The 27,694-nt window shown below is 45.9% G+C and overlaps 1 protein-coding gene across 18 annotated transcripts in view; it reads right to left on the bottom strand.

Annotated features, from left to right (window-relative positions):
* Positions 1-27,694, bottom strand: part of LDB2 (LIM domain binding 2) — a 393,372-nt gene that overhangs the window by 256,590 nt on the left and 109,088 nt on the right. Inside the window, exon 1 of one of the 18 annotated variants that reach the window (XM_089326973.1) lies at positions 25,803-25,914. The exons of the other annotated variants lie outside the window; for them this stretch is intronic. The gene's annotated coding sequence lies outside the window, so the exon portion shown is untranslated. Of the gene's footprint in view, positions 1-25,802; positions 25,915-27,694 lie in introns of those variants that run through there. 18 annotated transcript variants of the gene reach the window in all.

Here is a 27,694-nt window from a genome sequence, read left to right on the forward strand (position 1 = left end):
AAGGGAACCCACATTGTGTGGGAGGTGAGAAGCGGCTTCCTGTAAGAGCCACATTTAAGCTGAGAGCTGAGGCAGGAGAGGGTTTGAGCAGAGGAGGTGAGTGAGCTGGTCCCAGGGGCAGCACTGGGAGGGGTTCGATGAACTGAAAGGAAGACACCTACAGTGCAGGTGGGAGCCAAGGTGGACGCCGCAGATGAGACTGGAGGAGCAGTCGGGGCCTGGCAGAGCTGGCCCAGATGTGGAATCCCTTCCGACAAGCAATGGGCCCTCACAAAACGTAAGCAGGAAGTCTCCTGATCAACTGTGTTCTAGATTCCAGAGTTCTTCGGTGACATCAAGCAACCCACACTACGTACTAGCCATGTGACCTTGAATGAACTCCTTTGCTATTCTGGGCCTCAGTGCTCCTATCTTTAAAATGGGACCACAATCATGTGTACCCCGTGGTTTGTTGTGAGGATCAAGTGAGACAATGTGCAGAACACCTGGGCCTGGGCTTGAAACACAGAGCACAATCAAATACCAGGTCTGCACTAACAGCAGTCTTCTTCAACAAATGGCAGCTTTCTTTTCTTCCTTTGTCTTGGAAGCTTACTGATGCCAGAAGGAGGTTCACTGCAGGTTTTGCCTTTATACCCAGTCTTGTCCTATGCCTCCCACTCCCCCCAGGACAGCTCATGCTCTGTTCCAGGACCCTGCACTTCAGATTCTATGGCAACACCTGGCTGTCTACTTCTCAGCATGTCAGAAGTTAATATTCCCCATAAATAGTCCTTAATTGCAGCAAATATTTGACTTAAAAAATCAATGTCAAGGAGGTCTGTGTACTTAAATGCTTCAGGGTCCCACATTTGTATGTAAACTCTTAGGCCTATCTTGGGATTGTCTCCTAGAACAATTAACTGTCACTTTTGAAGACTATCAAACAAACCTTCGCTAACACCGCGCACGCGTGCGCGCGCACACACACACACACACAGTATACTGCTTCCTCATACACTGTGGAATGTCTACAAAATTTCTTTAAATGGGGGGGGGGGGTGTAGTGGCACCACAGGTTAGACCAACACATGCACCACCAGCATCCCATATGGGTGCTGGTTCAAGTCCTGGCTACTCCAGTTCCAATCCAGTTCCCTGCTAATGCATCTGGAAAAACAGCAAAAGATAGTCCAAGTAGTTGGGCCACTGTCACCCATACGGGAGACTGGGATGGAATTTCAGGCTTCTAGATTCAGCCTGGCCCAGTCCTGGCCACTACAGGGCTCTCTTCCTTTCTCTGTAACTCTGATTTTTTTTTTTTTTTTTTTGGACAGGCAGAGTGGACAGTGAGAGAGAGAGAGACAGAGAGAAAGGTCTTCCATTGCCGTTGGTTCACCCTCCAATGGCTGCTGTGGCCGGTGTGCCGCAGCCGGCGCACCGCGCTGATCCAAAGGCAGGAGCCAGGTGCTTCTCCTGGTCTCCCATGCGGGTGCAGGGCCCAAGCACGTTGGCCATCCTCCACTGCATTCCCTGGCCACAGCAGAGAGCTGGCCTGGAAGAGGGGCAACCGGGACAGGAACCGGCGCCCCGACCAGGACTAGAACCCGGTGTGCCGGTGCCGCAGGCAGAGGATTAGCCTATTGAGCCGTGGTGCCGTGGCGCCAGCCTGTAACTCTGATTTTAAATAAGTAAATATTTAAAAAGGGAAGTTCCTCTGCATATACGACTTTTTTCCACAATTCATAGTCTAGATAATTCCTACTAGCCAACACATGCAGGGGCTTCCTGCTGACCCCTCTTTGTCCTCACCCCAAATTCCCCTCTGCCACCACCACTATCGCCCCACACATGGCTGACAGACTTGCTTCAAGAGGTAAAACTGCATCTGGCTCAACTCAGAAGGCCAGCCCCCATATAGCTCCTGGCATCAAGAGTTCTCTTTCCTCCAACAGTGAGGGTCTGTTGGAGGGGACAATGCAGCAAAGCAATGTTCATGTATAGCCTCTTATCTGTCTTATTTGATCCTCACACGGAGCTGGTAAGATCAACAGGGTAGGCATTAGATATGTAAGGAATCCAAGGCTGGGGGTGGGGGCGTCCAATAAACAAGTAGCTCTACATCATCCAGAAAGCAAATATCAAAGCCATAATCTACAGAAAAGCCTTGTAATTTGCAGTGGTTGGACTTTTCTTTTTTTTCCTTTCTTTTTTTAAAGATTTATTTACTTTTATTTGAAAGAGTTACACAGAGAGAAGAGAGGCAGAGAGAGAGAGAGAGAGAGAGAGAGAGAAAGAAATCTTCCATCCGATGGTTCATTCCCCAATTGCAACGGCTGGAGGTGTGTCGATCGGAAGCCAGGAGCCATGAGCTCCCTCTGGGTCTCCCACGTGGAGGCAGAGGCCCAAAGACTTGGGCCATCCTCTACTGCTTTTCCAGGCCACAACAGAGAGCTGGATTGGAAGTGGAGCAGCTGGGTCCTGAACCGGCGCCCACATGGGATGCTGCCAGCACTTCAGGCCAGGGCATCAACCCACTGCGCCACAGCACGGGCCCCAGACTTTTATTTTCAATAAAGTTTCATGCACTAAATTTAAAAAAAAAAAAAACAGACTTAAAAGCTGCAATAAATATACTTAACAAATATGCACAAAGCATCGCCTACCTTTTCCTGTACTTATGGTCGTCAAAACAGCATGAGAATAGTAACGCGGCTCAATAAGCTAATCCTCCGCCTGTGGCACCGGCACACCCGGCTCTAGTCCCGGTCAGAGCACCGGGTTCTGTCCCAGTTGCTCCTCTTCCAGGCCAGCTCTCTGCTGTGGCCCTGGAGTGCAGTGGAGGATGGCCCAAGTGCTTGGGCCCTGCACCTGCATGGGAGACCAGGAGAAGCACCTGGCTCCTGGCTTCGGATCAGCGCGGTGCACCGGCCACAGAGGCCATTGGAGGGTGAACCAACGGAAAAGCAAGACCTTTCTCTCTGTCTCTCTCTCTCTCTCACTGTCTACTCTGCCTGTCAAAAATAAAAAAAAGTAACAATAACAAATAACAAACAGCAAACAATTACTGAGTCTTTTCTCTGGGTCAGGCAGTATTTGCTAAACTGCTTTATAAAACTGTCTTGCTTAATTCTTGTAAGATTCCCACTAGGTAGATTCTACTAGTTACAGTTTATAGCTGATGAGAAAATAAGACTCAGAATGTTTGAATAACTTTATCAAAGTCACTTAACTAGTAAATAATAAAGGGAACATTCAAATTTAGACTTCTGTAATGGTTAATTATCTGTGTCAACTTGATCAGGCTATAGGGTACCCAGACATGTGGCTAAATGTTACTCTGGATGTGTGATGTTTCTGGATCAGTAGACTAAACAAAGTCAATCTGCCTCCCCCATGTGAGTGGACATCAAATCAATCAATCAGAGGCCTGGACAGCACAAAACCAATGAATAAGAAGCTACTGCAACTGCCTGACTGCTTAAGTTGGAAAAGCAGTCTTCTGTCTACGGCTAGATCTTACTACATTGGATGTCCCAGTTCTCAGGCCTTTGGCTCTCCCAGGTCTCCAGCTTGCTGGCCCTGCCAATCTTTCTGCTTGTTAGATTCCATAGTCACATGAGTCAATATCTTCTATTGCTTCTGTTTCTGCAGAGACACCTCTCCCACTGAATAATAAGGTGCTATATGCCTAAACCCTAGTATGTGACCATTCTCTGTGTTAAAAACAGGATTTCTTTTATTCTAGAGAGAGAAGAGACATTCTTTAGCAAGAGTATATAGAAGGAACTCATTAAAACATTTCACTAGATGTCATTCATTTCATTTCAACATACCAGAAGCGGCATTTTTTTCTCCATTTGCTTATAATTTCAGAAATATAAGCAGAGACAGCTTGCATTTCCAGGGGGCACAGCTGACCCTGGATGGGTGACCTTGGACAAGTCACTTTACCTCTTGGAGAAGGAACCTACATTGCTTTCAGTGCACAATGCGATTTTCTTAAACCTTTGAGCCCCAGGATGCTGTGAGACTTGCATGAGATTGAGTATTGATAATTCTTTCCAAAAACATAAAAAAGTTACCAAGCAAAGGGTACTACTGGTTTTAGGACCAATGCACCATGCAAACCAGATACTAATTCTGTTTCATCTGGTTCTTGTCTATTCATCTTAACTGAAGACTAAGAGTAATTCTGTAGTAATAAAGAGAATCATAATACATGGTTGGAGAAGCTTGGGGGGCAAGTCCAGCACAGAAGGGAGTGATTATACACTGCAACAAATTAAAACTCACACACAGAAAAACAGAAGTGAGAAGAAAGGAAGCCAAAGGCTACTGAAATCCCTTTAGCAATGCTATTTAATAAAGCAAACTCTACCTTCCATAGCATTCCAATCAAATGGGATTTGGCTCACATAGAAGCAATTAGAGACATCTAGGATTTATAGAAAATGCAAAAGCCAAGGAGAAACAAGAAGACTCCATAATACAAGGCCACTTCTTGCATCTCTGCCACCAAACTGTAGGACACAGAACTGTAGAAAATCTTGTATCAGTGTCCAGGGCTGATGCTAGTTGGAGAGGTGAGCTCCTGAAGTCAGCTTTGCCTTACCTTTTCACCGAAACACCAAGAAAAGAAGCTTCAGGCAAAGCTCCAGGGAGGACAGCCTCCATAGGTGGCCATTCAGGCTTCTGTGACTTAATGAGGAGAAAATGCCCCATCTAGCCTTCCTCTCTTTGGCCTTGCTGAGAACTCTGCCCCATTCTTTAAGCAGGAGTTGATCATCCATGGGGCTCTCCTGTCCCGCCCACTCACATGGCATAATTTTAAGCCATGTTCCAATAGCAGAAACCTGTATGCCACTCTCTGATGACCCGGAACTCTTCTGACTCCAGCTCAGGACGAACACTGGCCTCATCCACACCCTTTAGTCCCTGGTGCCTTGCCTATAAGCTTCCTTTCTGTTTTCAAGCACCCCACATTAACTTCTGCTTCTGGGTCTTGGCTGCTTGCTGGTTCCCTGTCTGTAGGCCTTGTCCTTCATGTGTCTGAAGGCATGAATCCTTCTCATTATTTAAGCTTCAGTTCAAACATCCTCCCCAAGAGATTGGTCTTCCTTAGCATAATGTAACTGAAATAGTTCCAGGTACTCTGCCCATCATTCTGTTCATCTTCATGCAGACCCATACCTCTGTCCCAAGTCATCCACGCCATCACACACCCATATATTTGTTTGTTGGTTTAATTTTTTTCCCTTCTCCAACTTCTCTCTCCAGATCTGCTTCAAAAAAAAAGCAGAAATTTTGCCCTTTTAGTTGTTTATTCCTGTGTTCCTGACTGCTCGCACAATTCCTGGCATAGAATAGGCAATTTAATATCAACAGAAGGAATAAATAAAATGGTGAGTTGTTTGGGGCTTCTCAGTCTTTGGAAAGACGACTTTATCCAAGAAGGATTTATTTCATTCGTTCATTCTTTCAACATTTGTGGAGTGCCAAGTATATTCCAGGAGTAGAGGACACAGGGATGAATTACATCTGATCTCTGTCCACAAGGAACTCACAGTGGAGATGGAGAGAGAGAGAGAAAGCAGCAGCCTGCAGTATGATGGGACATGAGAAATGTGTCAGGGCACAAACAAAGGAGAAGCTACTTGACAGCTGGTGATACTGGGTCAGAGGTGTGGGTCACAGGATGGAATTCTGAGGTCCTCATTATTAAGTACGTGAGAGTATTGCTGCCCAAGTCTTCTGTAACAAAATACCACCTGCTGGTGGCTAACACTAACTTATTCCCTCATAGCTCTGGGATCTAGAACCCTGGAATACAAACTGTTAGCAGGGTGAGCTCTTCTGAGAGCTGAGAGCTTGTTCCTGGCCCTCCTCTCAACTTCTGGTGCTTGCTGGCAACCCTTGATGTCCATTGGCTTGTAGAGGCATCACTCCAACCTCTGCCTCCATCTTCATACAGTGTGTCTATGACTGTCCACCTCTGTGTCTGTTTTTTTCTTTATAAAAGGACACTGGCCATTACACATTATATTAACTAATTACAGCTGTGAAGACCTATTAGCTCTGAATTTTTGGGAAACTCTATTCAACCCAGCGGAGTTGGGTATAAGTTGTTTGATTCCAGAAGATATTTACTCTTAGGAGCATCAACTGATAGATTTAGTATGTCAGAATTTTACTCTCCACTGAGCACATGTGGGGGCCAAAGTATGAGGAGTGACCCATGTACCCTCTTCTCCTCCTAACTAATTCAATCTACTGAGGGGAAGAGCAGTCAGGTAGGTCAGTGGCTGGCTACCAACTTGAGCCACTGTCCTTGCCCTCTCTTCTCCAGTCTCCCTCAGCCCAGAGCTTACTCTTACACACCCTCACTTTGTGTTCCAACTCAACAGCCCAGTTTGTGTTCAACCAAAGCACAAGCCCAGTGAGGGATTGCCCCCCTGGAGTTACTTGACGCGGTGTTACCCTGTCCATTGGACTTGTCTGAAAACCCATTCAGATATGCTCAGGGTAACTAAAGAAACTGACATCCGTTAGAGCCACTTTCCTGGCTGTGCGCTCTTTGCTACCCACTCTTGTTCTTAGCCTAGCTCCTGATTTTTACTTCCCAATTCCAATTCCTTTCTCTCAGAGCTCCTTCCAAATTGGAGGTGAGCCACAGCCTTTGCTCCTTCCAGTGATTGGCACCAAAGTTCAGAACCCAGAGGGTCAGAGCCAGCTGTTCTCCTTAACTGATAGAGTCCCAGCTATGTCTGCACAAGCTTAACCTGCAGCGATGTCCAGGAGGAGTCACCAAGTGGGACGCAGTGGACTGAGGACAAACACAGGAATCTAAAGCCTTAGGTCTAAATCCAAACTTAGTAGACAGCTCACTGCAGATGCATTGCTTACATACCCAAGTGGCCATAGCCTCATTGATATTGATTCCTAACATATATGGTATATATATATATATATATACACATACCATAAAATAACCATGATATATAAAATATACTGTAAAAATAACATATTTAGCACAAAGACACATGGAATGTGTCCAAGAACATTCTCTGAATTATCCCAGGAAAATCAAAATACCTAACACAGAGCTAATGACATTGTGAGAAGGAAAGAAAACACATTGGATTATTGGGGATTTGGAGAGAAATATATACGCTTTCATCACTGTGCTTTGCCCCATTCTGGCATTGTTGAGCCAACTTCCTCTAGAAAAATTCTTCTCTCCTCCGTTTGCTCTCAGCCTATTTTCCTCACGCTGCTTATTGCCAGGAATAATTGTTTTTGTCTGCCTTTGTGCTGATCATTTATCTTCTGTTCTTGGAGTTGCATGAGGGCAATGACTAAGCTCTAATCCCAGCACCTAGACAGGCCAATACACTCAATAACATTTGTTAAATGAATAAGTAAACAAATCCTATTAAAACAAATGGAAATACTGTCATATTCTCATTTTAACCTGTAAAAAATGGAAGAGGACTGTGCATTTTGGGGAAGAAAATGAAAGTGAAAATTATTTCAAATTTAGTTTCTATTAATGGGACACAAGAGTTCTTTGAGAATGTTGTTGAAAATGTGGATGATGAGGGGCCGGTGCCATGGCTCACTTGGTTAATCCTCTGCCTGTGGCGTTGACACCCCATATGGTTGCCAGGTTCTAGTCTTGATTGCTCCTCTTCCAGTCCAGCTCTCTGCTGTGGCCCGGGAAGGCAGTGGAGGATGGCCCAGGTGCTTGGGTGCCTGCACCCACATGGGAGACCAGGAAGAAGCACCTGGCTCCTGGCTTCGGATTGGCATAGCTCTGGCCATAGCGGCCATTTGGGAGGTGAACTAACAGAAGGAAGACCTTTCCCTTTGTCTCTCTCTCTTGCTGTCTAACTCTATTTGTCAAAAAAAAAATTATAATATATATATACATATATAAGAAAAGAAAATGTGGATGATGGAAAAAGTATGCACGATTTCAATTTTTTAACCTAAAAAATGTCTTTCAATTCTATTTTCCACAAACTTCTCACAAGTTAAAAATGGCATGGACTTTGTATATCACCTAGAAGAGGCACCCAAGCGATGCCTGACGTCTCTGGACAACATTCTTCAACATTGTGTTTGGTCAACTGAACTGACAGGAGAGCAGCAAAAGCAACAGAGGGAAACTAATTTGTCTCCGTCAACCTTGTTCCTTGATTACCCAGTATTAGAGCTGGTTAACTACCTGAGAGCCCTAAAGATTAGCCTCTTAAAAAAGGGACCAGTAAATATACAAGGACACAGCCATAGCTTCCATAGCCCTTCTTCTACAGGTTAATGGTCTCTAAGTCTTTCCACTTCCCCTACAAGGACAGCTTCCTGTCTTCTCATCACCCAAGGTGGAGGGTGGGGCTAAAGTCAGAGCTGCTTAAATTGCCAGCTAGTATTGCTCCTAGATGGATAACAGAGTGCCCGTGAAAAAGACCGGGCAGAAAAACCCAGACAATCTGTGCTTAGAAAGCGCGTTTCATTTCCCATAAAGCCATGAAAGGTTTCAGATGACACATTTGCTTCAAAAAGACAGATTCTTAAATGAGAGTGATTTCAAGAAGATCGGGCATCCTGCAGTGCACTTAAGGGAGAATGGAAAATTGCATAACCATTGCTCATCTGAGCAGCCTGAGGGGTCCTGCCAGCAGGCAGAGCAAGTTCAAATCCCAGGCCTGGAGCCGAATTCTGCAAAGAGGCTCCCCTCCTGCTCACCGCCTCCCACAGCAAGGCAGGCACGCAAACTCATTTGTTCCACCATGCTGCTCTGTGGAAAGACATTGGTCCTAAAATTATCCTCCTCTGAGGTACATGGAGAAAATGAGATAGGGCTCAAATGGCATTGGTTCTCTGGGTCTAACTGAAGAACTAGAAGGAATCCTAGACATACACGTTTAGTTCAACTCTCTACTTTGACATCCAAAGACACCAAAACATAGGCTAGCTTTTTTATATACTCATATTTACCTGTGTGCTCTTGAGCAATCGCTAAGCTTTACTAGCCTTACTAGTTTCCTAACTTGTTGAAAGGGGGTGATGAAAACACAGTACACCCTTAAATAGTTGGGATGATTAAACGATATGGGGTAATGCAAGGAATGTGCCTGGCAGGGAGCAAGCACTCCATCGTGACCACTATCGTAATTTTTCATTCAACAAATAGCAGTTGGGCTTCCACTATGCAGCTAACTGTGTCCAAAGTGATTGGGACACAGCAAGAAAGGAAATAAACACTGACCTAATGCTCTGGAAGGCCAAGAGAAAGGTAGGCACAGAAACACAAATTCACAACGTCTTGATTACAGCTGTGGCAAACATTGGTGCATAAGATCACACAGGGAGTTGTGCACAGCCCAGGACCTGGCATTCAGCTGATTTTTGCCTTTCACGATCTCTTTTGACATCTACCTCACCTTCTTCATCTGTGTGACAGAGTTGGTCGAGGTGGAAGAGCAGGCTGCATTAGCAGATGCCCCTCTTCCTGGATTCTATGAGCCTGCCCAGGGAGGGGTGGACAGTTCTGCGAGTCCTCTGGTTCAGTGAGATATGGGACACTTAGGCAAATTCTGTGGACCAGGATGGCAAGACTACAGCAGAAAGAAAACCTCTGGAGATGTGAGCGGAAAAGAGGAAGCATTCCAGACTAAAACAGTTTTTACAAAACACAGCTTACGCATTGTCTCTGTCCAGAACCTCCCAGTAGCATCCGAACCAGTGCAGAGCAAAAGGCAAACTCTTTGCAACAGTCTGAAAGGCTCTCCAGAACAGCAGCTCCCCGTCACATTTCCCATCTCCTCAGGAAGTGGTGTAACTGGACAGCAGATAGGTCCGCAGGAGCTGGGAGCCTCTGAAAGCCCCAGACGAAATACCACCCAGCATGCACACGCCTCATCCAGGATCTAAGGAGGGACACTGGGAAATTTGCATATTAAACTCCATATGGAATTTAGGGAGGTAACTTTCCAGGTGGTTTCACACACCTAGAAACAACACCCTGTACTCATAAAAGAGGCCAGCAGGGGGGGAGTTCTCTCCTGCTCTCACAGTGGACCACAACCAGAGGTGAAATACAAGCTCACTTTCTCTCCACAGCGACCCTCTCTCTCTCTCTCCCCATCCCCTCCCCTCCCCTCCACTTCTTGTCCCTTCAGGCAATCCTCTGGTCCACTCATGATGGGTATTTCTCCACTCACCCATGTGTGAATATGTTTTCTCTTTCACTGTTAAATAAATGCTGTTCTTATTAGTGTACCAATGCACTATGCTATTTGAAACATAGCCACACACAAAAGATTCTGTTTCCCTACCTGGAAATGAAAGAAATCAACAGGCTAAATGCACCATAAGATTAAAAGGCCAGTGTAAGAACAGAATATTTCTTTATCATAACCAATCACTGAGTACCACACTACAATAGATACAAAACGAAAGATTTTTAAAGTCTCCTTCTTGGGGCTGGTGTTAATGGCACAGCAGGGTTAAAATGCAACCTGCAATATCAGCATACCATATGGGGACCAGTTCTAGTCCTAGCTTCACTTCTGAGCCAGCTCCTTCCACCTGGGAAAGCAGCAGAAGATGGCCCAAGTCCTGGGCCCCTGCACCCATGTGGGAGACACAGATGGAGCTCCTGGCTTTGGTCTGGCTCAGCCATGGTAGATGGGAAGTGAATCAGATGATGGAAGATATTTCTCTCTCTCTGTCTCTTCATCTAACTCTGCCTTTCTATAAAAATAATTATGTCTTTTTTAAGTGTCCCTCTTTAAGAGTTTTGTGACCTAAAGTATTAAATTAGGCAAAATGCCAGGGGCAGTTAACTTTAGTCCCTTGGTACAGAACCAACACTCATGACAGACATGACATGAATTCCATCTCGTACTAGCCACTGGACATCCGATTTCCTGAGCATCACAAATGCTACACTGCAGTACACAAACGAGAGTATTAGTGATGACAATGACAACAGAGACACTATGGTATGGATGTGGTGTGGTTGGTTCCCCAAGTGTTTATGTGCTGGAAGCTTGACCCAAGTAATCAAGCTTTAGGTGGTGAAGCCTCATGCCAGCTATTTAGGTCCAGGGGGCTCCACTCTCATGAATGGATTAATTCTGGTCTAGCAGACTGGATTAAGTCCCTAGGAGTAGACTAGTTCTCTGGAGAGGAGGTTATTCTAGAAGGAGCAGGCCAGGCCCCCTCCCCCACACTCTGGGATCTGTCTCTCCCTGTGACCTCTTCATCTCACGCTCCAGCCATTGTGATGTCATCTAGCAGTTGAATAAACCTCTCTTCTTTATAAAATACTCAGCCTTGAATGTGTTGTCATAGCAACACAAAACAGACTAAGACAAGGGACAACTGGTACTGTGACCTGAGCACTCTTAACACGTGCCACGCACCAACGCTAAATATACTTTGACCCTGTTAACCTTATGAGGCAAGTTGTTCATCGTCCCACATTACAGATGAAGATACACTCAGAGACACAGGGAATTCATCCACAACTAGAAAGTAGCAGCCTAAGAACCCAATGTTGGGGCTGGCACTGTGGCAGAGCAGGCTAATCCCCTTCCTGAGGCGCTGGCATCCATGTGGGTACCAGTTTGTGTCCCACCTGTTCCTCTTCCAATCCAGCTCTCTGCTATGGCCTGGGAAACCAGTAGAAGATGGCCCAAGTGCTTGGGCCCCTGCACCCATGTGGGAGACCTGGAAGAAGCTCCTGGCTTCAAATTGGCCAGGCTCTGGCTGTTGTGGTTATTTGGGGAGTGAACCAGAGGATGGGAGACCTTTCTCTCTGTCTCTCCCTCTCTCTGCAGCTCTACCTCTCAAATAAATATTAAAGTTTTTTTTTTTTTTTAAAAAAAGTACCCAGTGTCACTTGGGATTTACACTCAGTGCACACTCTTTTTTTTTTAACTTTTATTTAATGAATATAAATTTCCAAAGTACAGCTTACAGATTACAATGGCTTCCCCCCCATAACGTCCCTCCCACCCGCAACCCTCCCCTTTCCCACTCCCTCTCCCCTTCCATTCACATCAAGATTCATTTTCGATTCTCTTTATATACAGAAGATCAGTTTAGCATACATTAAGTAAAGATTTCAACAGTTTGCTCCCACACAGAAACATAAAGTGAAAAATACTGTTTGAGTACTAGTTATAGCCTTAAATCACAATGTACAGCACACTAAGGACAGAGATCCTACATGAGGAGTAAGTGCACAGTGACTCCTGTTGTTGACTTAACAAATTGACACTCTTGTTTATGGCATCAGTAATCACCCTAGGCTCTTTTCATGAGCTGCCAAGGCTATGGAAGCCCCTTGAGTTCACCAACTCTGATCATATTTAGACAAGGCCATGGTCAAAGTGGAAGTTATCTCCTCCCTTCAGAGAAAGGTACCTCCTTCTTTGATGACCCATTCTTTCCACTGGGATCTCACTCGCGGAGATCTTTCATTTAGGTGTTTTTTTTTTTCCCCCAGAGTGTCTTGGCTTTCCATGCCTGAAATACTCTCATGGGCTTTTCAGTCGGATCCGCATGCCTTAAGGGCTGATTCTGAGGCCAGAGTGCTGTTTAGGACATCTGCCATTCTATGGGTCTGCTGTGTATCTCGCTTTCCATGTTGGATCGTTCTCTCAACCATCCACTTGTCTCATTTGCTCTACTCCCAAGATCTCAGTTTTTAACCCTCTAAAATTATGAGGTTTATGCAGCACAAGAGTGATTTTCAAAGGAACACCTGAAAGTCTGGAATTCTAACAACATAGGACTCTAGACAGCTCCTCAGTCTGTCTCAGGACCTGGAAATGGCTCCGGAGCCAGAGATAGTCCAAAGTGTGTGAACCAAGAAAGTTGTGCATTTCTTTAAGCCTGGTTCTGCTCATTCACTCCATTGCCAGAGAAAAAACTTCAAAACCTTCAGAACGACATCAGGGATTTCTGGGTTCTCATCCCAACCAGCCATGGTATTCCACCAATCTCATTCCTTCCTACTTCTCCCCACAACTGTGTCCCCACTCTGTCATATGGTCTGTAGCAATTTTTCTAACATATGCACAGTGACACAAGTAATCCCTTCAGAACATGTTGAAGTGCTGGCTGCCCAGTGTAGGCCACCTCCACCCCTTGTTGTACCCCCAGTTAAGTATTCTGCAGTCCAGGGCTGACATTCAGCCTACAGGCTAAGATGTGCATCCCACATTGGAGGACCTGGGTTTCACTCCTGATCTCAGCTTCCTGCTATTGCAAATCCTGGGAGACAGCAGTGATGGCTCAACGAGTGGATTCCTGCGCCTAGGGAGACCTGGAGTGAATTCCCAGTTCCCATCTTTGGTCCAGCCCAGCCCTGGCCACTGAAGGCATTTGGGGAGTAAGTCAGCAGATAGGGCCTCTCTCACTCTCTCTCTCCCTGCCCCTCGAATAAATAAATAAATATGTTAAAGTACCCTTTGTTTCCATATAGTTCCTAGTTTGGTAAACTGTATGGGTGTTGCTTTTGCAACTGAGGAAAAGAATTAATTTTGAACTGTTAATACCGGTGTGGAAAGATGTTTATAACAGTGAATGAAAGAAGTATAGTATCAAACAAGATATATATATTTAATAATTCTAATTTTGTGAAAGGGCTTTTGTTAAGCCTGGATGAAATGCTGTTGGTGGTGAACTAAAGGTGCCCAAAGAAAATGTCTGATTCTACTTCCTTTTATAGCCCTCTGGTCCATACCAACCATTTGGCTCTGAGAACAGACTCCTGTGTGTTTCTCTGTTCGAGCGTGTATTGACCTGTGCAGGTCCACCCCTCTAGGAAGGCTAAAAATTCATCCAGGGCAGGACCATGGTTTATTCCCTGGCTCCAATTTCTCAATGCACAAGAAATTCCTGGTCAGCTCATAAGCACTGCGGCTCCCTCAGCACCAGGCAGCGTTGCAGGCACTGGCCGGCAGCAGTCAGCATGGCAGGTAAAATCTCCTGTCACAGACACCTGGACACCGCAGCCCTCAAGGACTTCAGTACCCAGAGACTGCAGAGACAGAAGGAAGCACAGACCACCGCCTGCCTGTTCTAGTCACTCCCTGGGACCGCGTTCTCCTGCAGGCCAAGTCAGAATGGAAGAAGGCAGGGTCACCCCCCCGCACCGGGAGAATCAGGCTTCGTGCTTTGCCCTAATGAGCAAGTGCCCATTCTGGTACTGCAGACATGTCTGAATGCCACGGGGGAGCATCGTCTACTATGGCTGCACTGGCAGGGCAGCTGTGGTACGGGGCAAAAGCAGAGAAAACGATGTTCTGTAATGTTCCTGTGCCAAGAAGCTCTCGGCATGCCCGGGGAGTGGCTGCTGAGAAGTGCAGGACGGATGGACAGGGTGGCTGCACGTGTTTGCTGGCTCCTGGTAGGCTCACACTGCATCTCCCACTGCACACCCACAGCAGATGAGAGAATCACCCATGCATCCCACCGAGAAGACTTAGCTCCTCCACCACCGCTCCAGAAATCCACATTGCAGGGTTTGTTCCTGGAATCGCATTAGATATTTTTGCTTACCCAGAAAGGTTAAAAATGCTCACGACCCTTAAACCAGCTTCATTTCTCTCCTCAAGTTTGGAAAGCAAAACTCAAGGGACTTCCTCCAAAATGAATTATGCAGAAGACGTGATAAGAAGAGATTCCACCTGCTGCTAAGGGACTTGCCTTAGAAAAATGTAATCAGATATTCATTTCCTGATATTAACAACCACTAAAAGGGAGCTCTGATTTCAGGAACAAATACGTGCAGAAGAAAGTTTAAACGTATATATTTTCCTTGAATGTCTCCCCAGCCCAAATGGAATGGACAGTGTCCTCCACCCAGCTGGACCGTGAGTTCTGTGACTCCTGAGTGCACCAATTGGCGAAGATCTCAATCTTCTTCCCAACCACTCAAGTTTCCAGGGAGATTTATTGGCAGAACTGGCAAATGCTGCCGTAGACCTCATTATGAACCACAAAAACTGCGAGCATCTGCTCTTCTGAATGTTTACTTGTTTATGGTCTATGTCACCCTAACTTGCATGTGAACTCAACGAGGCAAGCAATTACATCTGCCGGGCTCACCGCCGGATGCCAGAGCCTAGAACTCTGCCTGGCTTTGGGATTCCTGTGTATACAAAACAGCCCTACCCTGGATGAATTTTTCATCTTCCTGGTGGGGTGGACACGCAGAGGTAAACATACACTCAAGCAGAGAAACACACAAGAGCTAGTTCTCAGAACCAAATGGCCACAGACATTAGGGATAGCAGAGTGAGGATGCAGGCTGGCTAAGTACCCGGTGTGCCCTCTGCCCTCCTGTGTCAATCTCTCAGTCTTGACATAAGCCTTAGAACCACTGGGGACTCCTCAAATGGTAGAGTCTTTCAGTTTGGCGGAAATACACGTGCCTTTCAACAACCAGAGGCACCTGCCTCTGCCCTATACAATGAGCCGACGCCAGGTCCTACACACTAGAGCCCAGAATCTCCTGAGAATGCTCGCAGGCCACCAGCAGAGATGGCCATGCCCTGCTTTCTTCTCTCAGCTGCTTGGCCTCAGCAGAGGAGTCAGTGTCCTCCTCTGAAGGTACAAGTCCCTGAAAAGGAGGGGGGCCCCCATTGACTTATAAATGAGTTAGGGTGGGCTTTGGGGCACAGTAGGCTAAGGAAGCTGCTTGGGAATCCCACATTCCATATTCTGGGTCCCTAGGATCCAGTCTGCTGCAGCTTCCTATCCAGCTTCCTGTTAATGCATACTCTGGTCATGGCTCAAGTACCTGGGTCTCCGCCACTCACATGGGAGACCCAGATGGAGTCCCTGGCTCCTGGCTTCTGCCTGGCCTGGCCTTGGCTGTTGCAGGCATTTGAGGAATGAACCAATGGACGGAACATCTCTGTGTCTTTCTCTCTCTTCCACTCTGCCTTTCAAATAAACAAACTTTAAGTAAGAAAACATAAGTGTGTCAGATGATGGAAATTAAAAGCCACACTGTGAAATAGGTTAAGTTTTGGTTGAACTTGGGTTTCTTTTCACATGTATATGTGTGTGTGCATGTGTCTGTGTGTGTACACACATGCGCACACATGCATGTTAGCTTCTAAGGAGAAAAGAAATACCAGGTGCTGAAGAGGCATTTATTCACTTTTTGCCTCTTTTATTCAAGAAAACGGCACTGAACAGCTATGCAATGTCCAGGATTGTGCTAGGCGCTGGGAACACATGGGAAACCGTACAGGTGCAATCCTGTCTCAAACAGTACACAGACTTGGAGAGAGAGCACCCAGTCATAGATAGGTAATTAAATCTGTGCAAGATTTATTAAAAGCAAAACATAGAGAAGCACACTAGCAAAAGAGGAGCCAAGTCTTCATTCAAACCAGAGCTTTGCCACTCAGAAGGCGTACGTGCTGTCCATCAAGTGCTTGGCAAAGGCCAAGACCTCTGCAGCTGCCCAGCACGCTCCATGCTGTCATCAGAAAAGGGCAGCAAAGGGGCCCAAACGCAGAGTTCCCAGGACTTGGAGACTCAGCTGGCCATGGGTACGGGTGTCTGCCGCTGCCTGTCTCCCAGCCCGAGGACCTGCATCCCTGCCTCTGTGTCTGATGCACCTTCTTGATAGTGCTGAAGTCTGGGCATTGGGATGAACTTCAGGTATCAGAACATTAACTGATGCAACTGGTTTTAAGGACGTCCCAGACTTCTCAACAGCCTGTTATCTACAGCAAAGTGCAACCGGTTGCTGAGAGGCTCCATCCCATTCTGCCTACAGGAACCTAGAGTTCCCAGCAGACCTGGGGTGCTCTGCTGCCTGACAGTGCAGGGTGCCAGGGTGGTGCTGAGAAGGGCTGCTCTGCGCCATCTGCAGTAGGCTTCCCCATCCCAGCTACCCAAGCAAAGGGAACATTGATGTCCAAAGAGAATGCTTGCTAGGTGAGTTTTTCTAATGCCAAGACACCCTGTTCCCAGGAGATCCATGATCTGTCTAGGTGTCTCACCAGAAGCCAAGAGAAACTGAAAGCCACCTGGGATCTTGGAGGAATCTCCCAAAAACTCAGCCCCCAGACGGCCCCACCTGGAGCTGTTTGCACTCTCTGCTAAGATTTTAATACTCAGCACCGTGCCTGGCACAACAGCATTGGTAGATGTATGAATGAATGAATGAACAGTGGAAAGAAACAGCTTGGGATATGGGACATGAACAGCGGAACCCTGGCAACAGGCAAGTTTATAGATCGGGTATTGTCCCTAACTCTGGGCACCACTGGCAGCAAAGGAATGCAACTATGCAATTAACTCTTTCCTGTCCAGGCTGGGGGGGGGGCAGCCCCAAGCAGCAGTGATTACACTAACAGTAGGGGGTCCCCAAAGCCGCCAGACCGGTTTTCATTTTGGAATGAGCTGTATGATTTTTTTTTTCTGCTGCTCCAGCAGCAGCAGTAGCAGCAGATTTACTCTTCTAATTATGTTTGGCTTTGGTTAAATTAGTTTGCATTCCTAGAGCACACACTGGCTGGGGGAGGGGGAGGAGGCAGAGGAAGGAGGTGGCCTGAGAAGAAGCCACAGAGGGGAGGGACTCTTCTGTGAGGATGACTAGGGCAGTACCAGGTGTAGGAGAGCTGCAAGGGGTGTTCTGTTTAGGGTTTCTACTCATGCATTCATTCCTTCACACTGTGACCATTTACTGAGTGCCTACAGTGAGCCAGACACCAAATTACAGGAAACCGTATTGAACCAAACGATGTTCCAGAACCTACCTTCTAAGAGGAGAATGAGATGAATTAGTCTTAATTTGCAGTAAAAGCCTTAAACAGAACAACAATAACACAAGGGCCAGTTGTGCATTTAGTCAGCGCTTAACTACATTCCAGACACTCACCAAATGTTGCATTTAATGTTCACAAAGAAACCTATGAGAGTGACATAGTTACCCCCATTTTACAGATGAGAAAAATTGAGGCTCAGACATAGTTTCCGTTACCTGCTCAAGAACATGCAGCAGATGACCTTCCCAGCAATCTAGCCTTTTCATTCCCTTTCCAAAGGTCTACAGTATAACAGAAATCAGAGATCAAACCTCCCAGGAAATAGCAAACATAGAATTCTTAGGAGAAATAAGTCTTTCTCATCAGCATTCATTGGTCCTGTTATACAAACTGAGACTCAGAGAAGCTGACTGGATTAGCCAGCCTGGAAAATCTATTAAGGGGGAAAGGCAGGATTCAAACTCAGACCTGCATGACCGTGGGATCTCGTTGCCATCCCAGAACATAACACACAAGGAGCTGATGGAGCCAATCTTTTCTTTCCTTGACCACAGGATGGAAAGTATTGCATGTTTGAAAGTCCTGGCCTCACAACCTAGAAACTGTGAGTAAGTCCTCTGAGACATCCAGTTGATCTTCCAGGTAAACCAGTGTTAAGCTTAAGGCTTAACCAAGGTATGTTTGGGGATGAACCAGGAACAGAAAAAGGCCTAGAACACAAAGCAACATGCTAACTATGACAGTGCTAAGAAGTGTGGTATGCTGAGTGGGTGATCCAGCATTTGAAACTGCGCTTAGAGGCGAGCTACACACACACACACACACAGACACACACACACACAGACACACGACCCTTTCTCAGCATCCTGCTCTTAGAGGCAAGCTACACACACACACAGACACACACACACACACACACAGACACACAGCCCTCTCTCAGTATCCTGCTCTTAGAGGCGAGCTACACACACACAGACACACACAGACACACACACACACAGACACACGGCCCTCTCTTAGTACCCTGCTGTTAGAGGCAAGCTACACACACACACACACACATAAACACGGCCCTCTCTCAGCATCCTGCTCTTAGAGGCAAGCTACACACACACAGACACACACAGACACACACACACACACAGACACACGGCCCTCTCTCAGCATCCTGCTCTCAGAGGCAAGCTACACTCACACACAGACACACACACACACATAAACACGACCCTCTCTCAGCATCCTGCTCTTAGAGACAAGCTACACACACACACACACACACACAGCCCTTTCTCAGCATCCTGAAGACTCCTGTTTTCGAGGAATCCCAACAGCCTGGCTCCAGAAATCTATTTACATAACTACCTGTCATTATCAACTGCTGGGGTAGCTTTCTCTACTCAGATGCAAGCCAACATCTCAGACCACCCCCACAGAGAAGGGCATTTTAGAATTTCCATGATAAAACCTGTTCTTTGTGCTGTAATACCTTGCCTGTTTTGTAGTGAACTCAGACCTAAAAATGGGATTGTCAAATCAGGATTTTCTTTGTTAACTAAAGCCATTACAAACAGAAGCAGCTGCTTTTGATTTACAAACACTGTAATCTTCCCCAGGCCTTAGGTATTTTTTGACAACATCCAGATCGGAACCAATTTAATTCTGAAAGATAGCTAATCAAGTAATTTACTGTAGCACCTCTCTCGTTCTCCCTGCTGCACAGGGGGCTGGGAGCCTCATCTGGAGAAACCAGTACTTTATTGAAGACTATAGGTTGACCCTTCAGGGATCATAAAGTGTTTACCTATAATCTCTAGAAACAAGATAATTTCTATACATTGATTTTATGAACCAACTTCAGCACTTCTGAGCGCCAGGTGGAATGGCATGCTTACAGCTCTGAACACTTTGTTACACGCAATGCTTCTCCCTTACACTCACTATTCTGAGGTTTATATAAATTTCTAATTTTGAAGAGTTGAATAACCTCAATCACGATTTTGCAATTTTACATATTCCAAACACCCTAAAATATACAAAGACGTACTTCCAAATAGTTTCGTGCATAATAAACATGGGGGTCTCTACCTAGAGGGTCCTATCAGGAAGTACCCAATAATTTTCAAGGTAGCTCATTCCATCCCTATCTTCAAATTACTAGGCCTTTATGTGCACCAAAATAAACTTATCATTTGATTCCCTTTCCCCATGCACTTTTTGAGGGACCCTTACATGCTGAGAAACAAAATGAGTGGATTTCGGAATTTTACAGATTGTGCAATCATTATAGTTACCCTAACTTTGTAAAGTTATTTATTTACTTATTAGTTTTATTTGAAAGAGAGATCTTCCATTAGCTGGTTCACTCTGGAACCTGAACCAGGCACTCCTTTTCGGGTTGTGGACATCCCAAGCAATGCTTGAACTGCGGCACCGACCACCCTCCCCTACCCTGAGGTTTTTCTCCACTCAAGTTTCATGGACCATGTACTCTGTCAAGAATGTGACTACTTTGGGAACTCATATTCCAGGGAAGATAGCAGGGCAACCCACGGAATCTGACAGCAAATCCTTACATTCCTGCTGTGTGCCACACTGTTTAATACTTCATTCTCAAAACACCTCTGTGGGATAGGTCCTGGTTGCTGCCCTTAAACTTTCATTCTTTAAATTTGATCTGATTTGAGTCGTAGCCATAAAATTCTATTTCTGACTACCTATGAGAGGGAAGAAATCTTCATCATACCTCCCCTACACATGCGCTCAGGGTAACTTTTTAAGACCTACTTCACATTCTAATGCACATGAAAGTGAGATCAAACCCCCATACTGGAAATGCAGGACTCAGCTTCGCATCTGTCTAGTCTAAGGTGTCCTCACCTGTCCTTTAGCAAAAAGAATTCACGAAACTGAGTGATACAGCTGGCCCGACAAGTTTCTAATTACCAAACTCAAGAAGTCATTTGCCGGGGCCAGCGCTGTGACTTAGTAAAGTTGCCGCTTTCAGTGCCAGCAACCCATATGGGCAGTCCTAGCTGCTCCACTTCCAATTCAGCCCTCTGCTATGACCTGGGAAAGCAGTAAAAATGTCCCAAGTTCTTGGGCCCCTGTACCTGCATGGGAGACCTGGAGGAAGCTCCTGGCTCCTGGCTTCAGATTGACACAGCTCTGGCCATTGTGGCCATCTGGAGAGTAAACCAGTGGATGGAAGACCTCTCTCTCTCTCTCTGCCTCTCCTTCTCTAACTCTGACTTTCAAATAAATAAATAAATCTTTAAAAAAAAGAAAGGGAGAAGTCATTTGCTCCTCCAATAGAAAAAACACTGTTGACCAGTGTTGCCCAGAGGAATTCATGTAGGGGAATTCCAGGTCTAGTGCAGAAGGTACATGTAAACACACACACACACACACACCAGACCAACAGAAGCCCATAAGGCCACCATAAATTCCCTAAAGAGCACGGCATCACCAACTAATCAAAGGAAGGTCATAAACACCACTGACCCAGAGTCCTGGACACGAGCTGGTCAGGCACCTCTCAGTCCCAGTTTCAATCTATGAGAACCTTCACCCCTAACTCCTCAGGGAGCCCAGGAATTAAGCAATAGCTTCCCGGCTCCTTGTTCCCCACTTTACAATAAATACCTCCTTGCAACACCCCAGTGTCAGTGATGAGCTTTCTGCACACTGGTGAGCAGATCCAAATTCAGGGGTGCTAGCTATGGCAATTAGTTCTGGGTGCTGTTCATCAGCAAAAGTGTTATGGAGTTGACAACGGCCCCTAGTCTAGTGCGGCCCCTTCTCCAGAACCAATTATCTAATTGCTTTTCCTGCGCAACCTCTCTTTTCGAAGGATGCATCATGATTATGGGCAAAGCGCAGACTCGGGAGACATTGCCCTGCCAACCTGGGCAGACGAATGGGAAAACCTGGCATTCCTCCCAGTTGCCCAGAGCCTGCTCCCCCTCCCTTTACGCCACTCATCGCTCCAGTTAAACAGCTCTTTCTGCTTAGTGACTTGCAGGCAGGAATCATGAAGACTCCTATAGGAAGCTTTAACTGGAGAAGACAGACAGAAGCTATGATACTTCCTATAGAGGCACTTTTCAAAGTGTCTCAGCAGGCTCTGGTAGAAATGAATGAGGATTTAGGGGTCCAAATCCCAGCTCTGCCCCATATTTGCTGAGTTACGTTGAGTAAGTTACTTCTGAGCTCTCACCTTCTCTGCAGGAAACCACTTGCCTCCATTCCCAAATCTTCCTGTTTCCATGTATGTTATCCCAATTTGAATTTCCAGGGCCACCTGCCAGCGTAAATGTCTAAGAAAAAAAAGACCCCTCCCTGTGCAAAAATCTGTGAGAGGTACATCTTTCCCTTTTAGAGACTTACTGTGCTGGACTGAGTTCCACCCAGGACACCTATATTCTGTTCCACTCTGCTGCCTCTGAAGGGAGCTCGGAGAGCCATAAACCTTAGCAAGGTAGGAAAACAGTGCCCTGGAGGCAGGAGGGGGAGGTCCAGCAGAAGCTCTTGATCTTACCACCTGCAGGACAAGTTCAACAATCTCAAGCCTTCCTGAGACCCCACCCACCCACCCAAAAAAAAGGAGTCAGGTCCTACCCCCACCCAGCCCTTGATGGAAGTATTTCGTAAGAGGTTGTGGGTGGCTATTTTCTTTATGTAGTTCAAGCATTTGATTTTCCAAATCAGGAAATTCTATGGCTAAACGTGCAAAACAGAATCTATAGGCTTCCTTCAGCTGACAAAAGGAAAACAGGGGAAAATCAGCATTTATGCTGCTTGTAAGTCCAGCTTATGAGCCATTTTCCTGGTCCCCTCCGGTTGGCAGATCCCAGGCAGCAGCCTCCAAGGGGGGCAGGTTGAGCCTGGTGACCCAGCGCCTCAATTGCGTATTTGTGACTTCTGCAGGTTTACGTCGAAGCCTCAGTATTCCTTCAGATGGTGTTTTGTGCTTAATTATACTTAAAGGGTTCAGTCAGTGGAATTCTATCTGAAGCCCAGGCTGTCAGCTCCTGAGTTATTGTTTTAAGCCTCTTATTTCTAATCACTTGTGTCTTTATCCAAGATACGCTTCTTTCCAAGTTAAAGGGATCCTTGTCTTGTAAGCAGCCATTCATACAAAAAGTAAGAAGTGTTTCTATGCCTGGAAACAAAAACACCTGACTACATCTAAATCTTGTGCAAATAAGTCGAATTTTTACTAGGGACTTGGCAATGACTCCTCATTGTAGCTTCTCCTTTACAGTCCTTGAGGTAGGAGATCCACAAGCCCAAATGGTTTTGGAACAAGGTTGTAAGAAACCCCAACCTGAACTTGGATGCAGTAAGCATCACCCTATATGTGGCCTTGGAATTCAGAGGGGCCGGAATTAAATGGGCAGCCAGGGCACAGCCTCACATTGCAGACACTAACTGGGCTCTCTGAATGCTGTACCAGGTCATTAGAGCAGTTAAAGCACGCGTCTGGCACCTGAGGCTTGTCTCCCAGCTCCCTCGGCAATACCTTAGATCTGCCAGCTCAAGGCACTGGAGCAGACGGCCTCTTTCCGGAAGCACATCCAAGCACATCCAAGGTGTATTTGCATGCTTCCAGAAGCTACCCCCTGTCAGCCCTATCAAAGGAGAAGGCGTCCTTTCTGTTTTCAAACAATGCTTTTTTGAATCAAGGAATGACTTGACAACTCAAGCAAACAGCACAGATGCATGAGTTCCCCCAGTGTTGGGTTGAGTGGGAGTGGTTTGGTTTAAAACCCCTTGAAATGCCAGGCTGTGGTCCAGTCATCCTGAAGGTGGAAGGTTAACTGAGGTTAACTGAGGTGGATGCCAGGAATGCCCAGGTGAAGGGCACAGGTGGTTAAAAGCAACCATGTCATAATATTGGGATGACCATCTCAAGATGGCCACAGCCCCTCCTTAGCTGTCACATAATCTTCAGGCTGCCTGACTGATCTCTATGAAAAATGCACATCTTGAACTTCTACACTCTCTTTGATGCCCCTCACTACCCACCTCCCTTTTCTCTCTTTGTTGTCAAGGTGCAGTACAAGGTTTCAGAGTTCTGAAGCAGACAAGCCCGATCGGCAGCCTTGCCTTTGCTACATGACTTTGGGTGTTTCACTTAAACTTCTCTGGGCCTCCATTACTTCATTGGTCAAATGTAAACACAAGGAGTATCAACCTCATAGGACTGGTATCATCCATAATAATTCAACACATCTTAAGAACTTAAAGCAATAAGTGTTCAATAATGTTACCCTATTATCAGGTTGAACCTTGTAAGTTCAACCATTTTTAGCTTATGAAAATGGCAATATTTCATGATTCAATGTAATGACTATCGAAGTTCTCAGCCTTACTGAAGCCTCATCTTTTCTTGGTTTCACTTAGGTACCACCTGCCTCTGATAGTCTTTCAGGTGCTCAGAATGAGTTCATTGCCTTACACAATCATGTGTTCACTTACTCACCTGGGAGTACTGAGCACCCACAGGCAGTGCTGTAGAAATTAAACAGTGAGTAAAGTGGATACAGTCCTTCCCTCCAAGAGCTTAAAATCTGTATAAAGAAGACACAATCAAGTAGTGAAAAGCAACCTAAATGCCTCTCTGGCCAGTAGAGGGTGCTATGGGAGACACACTTGAAAAAAGTCTTGATGGAGACCAGGACAGAAGACAGAAAAATCTTTCCAGAGCAAGTAACCGGTGCCCTGGCCAAGACCTGAAGAATGAGTAGGAAGTGGTCAGATGAAGAGAAGAAAGATTGCTCCAGACACCTCTGAGGTTTTCCTGTGAAAATCCAGAAGTCAGAGACTGGGGAAGAGAAGGATGTTGGATATGGCTACAGAAAAAAAGTACGGTGGAAAGAATGGTTAAAGAGATCAAAAGTGGCAGAGATTCAATCATTAAAGGCCTCAAAGTCCCCTAAAGAAGTTTGGGCACAATGCAAGGAGACACCCTTAGGGCACGCATGGGCAAGGTTGTACCCGAGAGCAGGTGCTGCCTGTCATGTGTCCCCAGGTGTTTCACTGGTCTCGGTCTAGTCCTAGCCCCAGCCCCACTCAGCGTATTCTGAGGTCAACAGAAAGCCTTGATGGGGTTCCAGAATGAAGTGACACTTTGCTGTTGCACTTGAGGTGGCTCACTGGCTCAGCATGGATGGTGGAGTGGAGGAAGGCAAGGGGAGGTCAGAAAGCTGGTGCCCTTTATTAAAGCGGTGATGGGTGGGGCTCTCACATGGGTCCCAGAGCCCTCAGACTTCATCTCTAGCAAATCACTTATGATAACGATTTTCAGCTGTTCTTTTCCTTGTTTAGCTTCCTCTAGTTTCTGAATCTCTTCAGAACAGGAATCTAGGAGTCCCTCCTGCTACCCTAACCTCTGGGACCAGCACTAAGCCTTTTGTACAGAATAGTGCTAATTATTAAATCCATTGCTATCACTACTTTTTATAGTTGAAATCTAGATACATGAAGATTATTGCCAAAGTATCACATGGCACATTGGAATACTAATGTTCTGCCAATGTTTGCGATATCTGGAGGCAAGGCGGGGCCCAGTGGTTGAAGAATATGTGGAAAAATTTACTTAAAAACATTAAATAGGATCAGTATACACACATACATTTCCAAACTCTCCCTGCCAAGAGAGCCTAGAAGCAACAATGCCTCAGTAACAACAAGCTGGCTAGCACTCTGATTCACAAAGCCTCTGAAGAAATGGAGAAGTGAATACATAAGGTGAGCCTGGAGTTTCCGGTAGCGTCAGCAAATAAGGAAATACCCCTGCCCCCTAATACTCCACTGATAGACACTGGCCAACAGGGCACAAAGGCAATCTGAAACAGCTCCCAATGACCAGAAGTGGAAGAGTGGATTATAACCTAGATCACAACACAAATAACCATGAATCTGCTGATATAAATAAATGTTGGAGAAATATTGGGGGTGAGGCAAATCTCACATGCAGAAGGATGACAAATAATTGCTGTGGATACTCACCTTGCAGGCAAGTGCAGCCTACCTCCTCGGTCCTTAAGCAAGCATGAGCTGTGCTTTGTGACTTTCCTCCAAAGGGCATAAGAGAAATTTTACAGTGGAGAAAGCTGACCAATACTGTCTCGGCCAGATGGACGAGCTTCCCATCATCACCAGTAAGCCATGCTGATATGGTACCTTTGATCCAATGTGATGAGAATGACACTGTACCTATGTGGTTTTCTGCCCCAATACGCACAACCTCTGTCTAACCATAGAAGAATGGCAGACACATCCGAAGGGAGGCACATTCTGCCGAACAGCCAACCGGTAATTCTCAAAATGACCATCCATGGTCATCAAAATCAAGGCTTGTCTAAGAAACTCTTCCAGCCCAGAGGAACCTAACAGACATGATGACTAATGTGGATCCCTCTTAGAAGCCTGGGGAATATTATGTAAAACTGCAGAAACCTGAATAAAGCCTGAGCTTTAATTAATAACAACGTGTTCCTCTATGTTCACCAGTTGTGGCAAATTTATACTAATGTAAAATCTTAACTACTGGGGAAATTGGGAATTTCCTGAAGTATCTTTGCAACTTTAATGTAAATCTAGAAGTCTTCTAAAATAAAAGCCTACTTAAAGTGTTGCTTTTACCCTCTAACCTCTCCAATACTTGCGTATGCTGGGATAGGGTCTGGCCTAGCAGTTAAGATGCTGAGCTGGGAAGCTTGCATCCCATATCAGTGTCTGCATTCAAGCCCTAGCTTGTTTCCCGATTCCAGGCTCCTGCTAATGAGCTGTCCGTACCCTGGGAGGTGGTGGTGACGGCATGAGTATATGGATTCCTGTCACCCACCTGAAAGAGCTGGATTGCATTCCTGGCCTGATTCAGCCCCAGGACAATGCAGGCATTTGGGAAGTAAACCAATGGATAGAAGGTCTCCTCTCTCTCTCTCTCTCTCTTTTTTTTTAACTTTTTTTTTGACAGGCAGAGTTGACAGTGAGAGAGACAGAGAGAAAGGTCTTCCTTTGCCGTTGGTTCACCCTCCAATGGCCACCACGGCCGGCACGCTGCGGCCGGAGCACCGTGCTGATCCGATGGCAGGAGCCAGGTACTTCTCCTGGTCTCCCATGGGGTGCAGGGCCCAAGCACTTGGGCCATCCTCCACTGCACTCCAGGGCCACAGCAGAGAGCTGGCCTGGAAGAGGGGCAACCGGAACAGAATCCGGCGCCCCGACTGGGACTAGAACCCGGTGTGCCGGTGCCGCTAGGTGGAGGATTAGCCTAGTGAGCCGCGGCGCCGGCCAATCTCTCTCTCTCTTGCTCTATTTCTTTCTCTCTGTCTTCCTGCCACTCTGAAAGAAAAATGCTGTAATATGTTGAAATACCTTGTGAATATTCTCAAATTAATGACTAACAAACTGAATAGCTATTACTTTCTCTTGGGCTTTCTCTTGTTACTTTCTCTGTTCTTCAGAATATTCAAAATAATATTAATAGCTAACATTTATTAGACAGTGTCCAAGCATTGTGGTTAAAATAATAGTCCTGTGAAGCAGGACTATTAGAATCTTAAGAAAAAGATTTTATTTAAATGCAACTTGGCTTCCTTAGCTGTAAAATGGGCACAATTCTATCTAGCTTATGGAGTTACAGTGAGAAATCATTGTTTCTGAATAGATGAATGTGTGATACATAGCCAACTGACGAATGTATAAGACTCTCATAATGATTTTCTTCACGACTTTTCAAATGTCCTTCCCCTGCATTGAAAATGCAAGTATGATCATATGTGGTAACTCCCAGATAAAGAAAGAAAACAGTCCATGTAACTTGTTTCAGGTCACACATCTAGAGGACAGCAGGGTCAGGTTCATCTTACAGGATGCCCAAAGCCAAGACCAAGACT

The sequence above is a fragment of the Oryctolagus cuniculus genome, chromosome 2 (assembly GCF_051225735.1).
Source record: "Oryctolagus cuniculus isolate XC-2025 breed Fujian yellow rabbit chromosome 2, ASM5122573v1, whole genome shotgun sequence".
NCBI classification, from domain to species: domain Eukaryota; kingdom Metazoa; phylum Chordata; class Mammalia; order Lagomorpha; family Leporidae; genus Oryctolagus; species Oryctolagus cuniculus.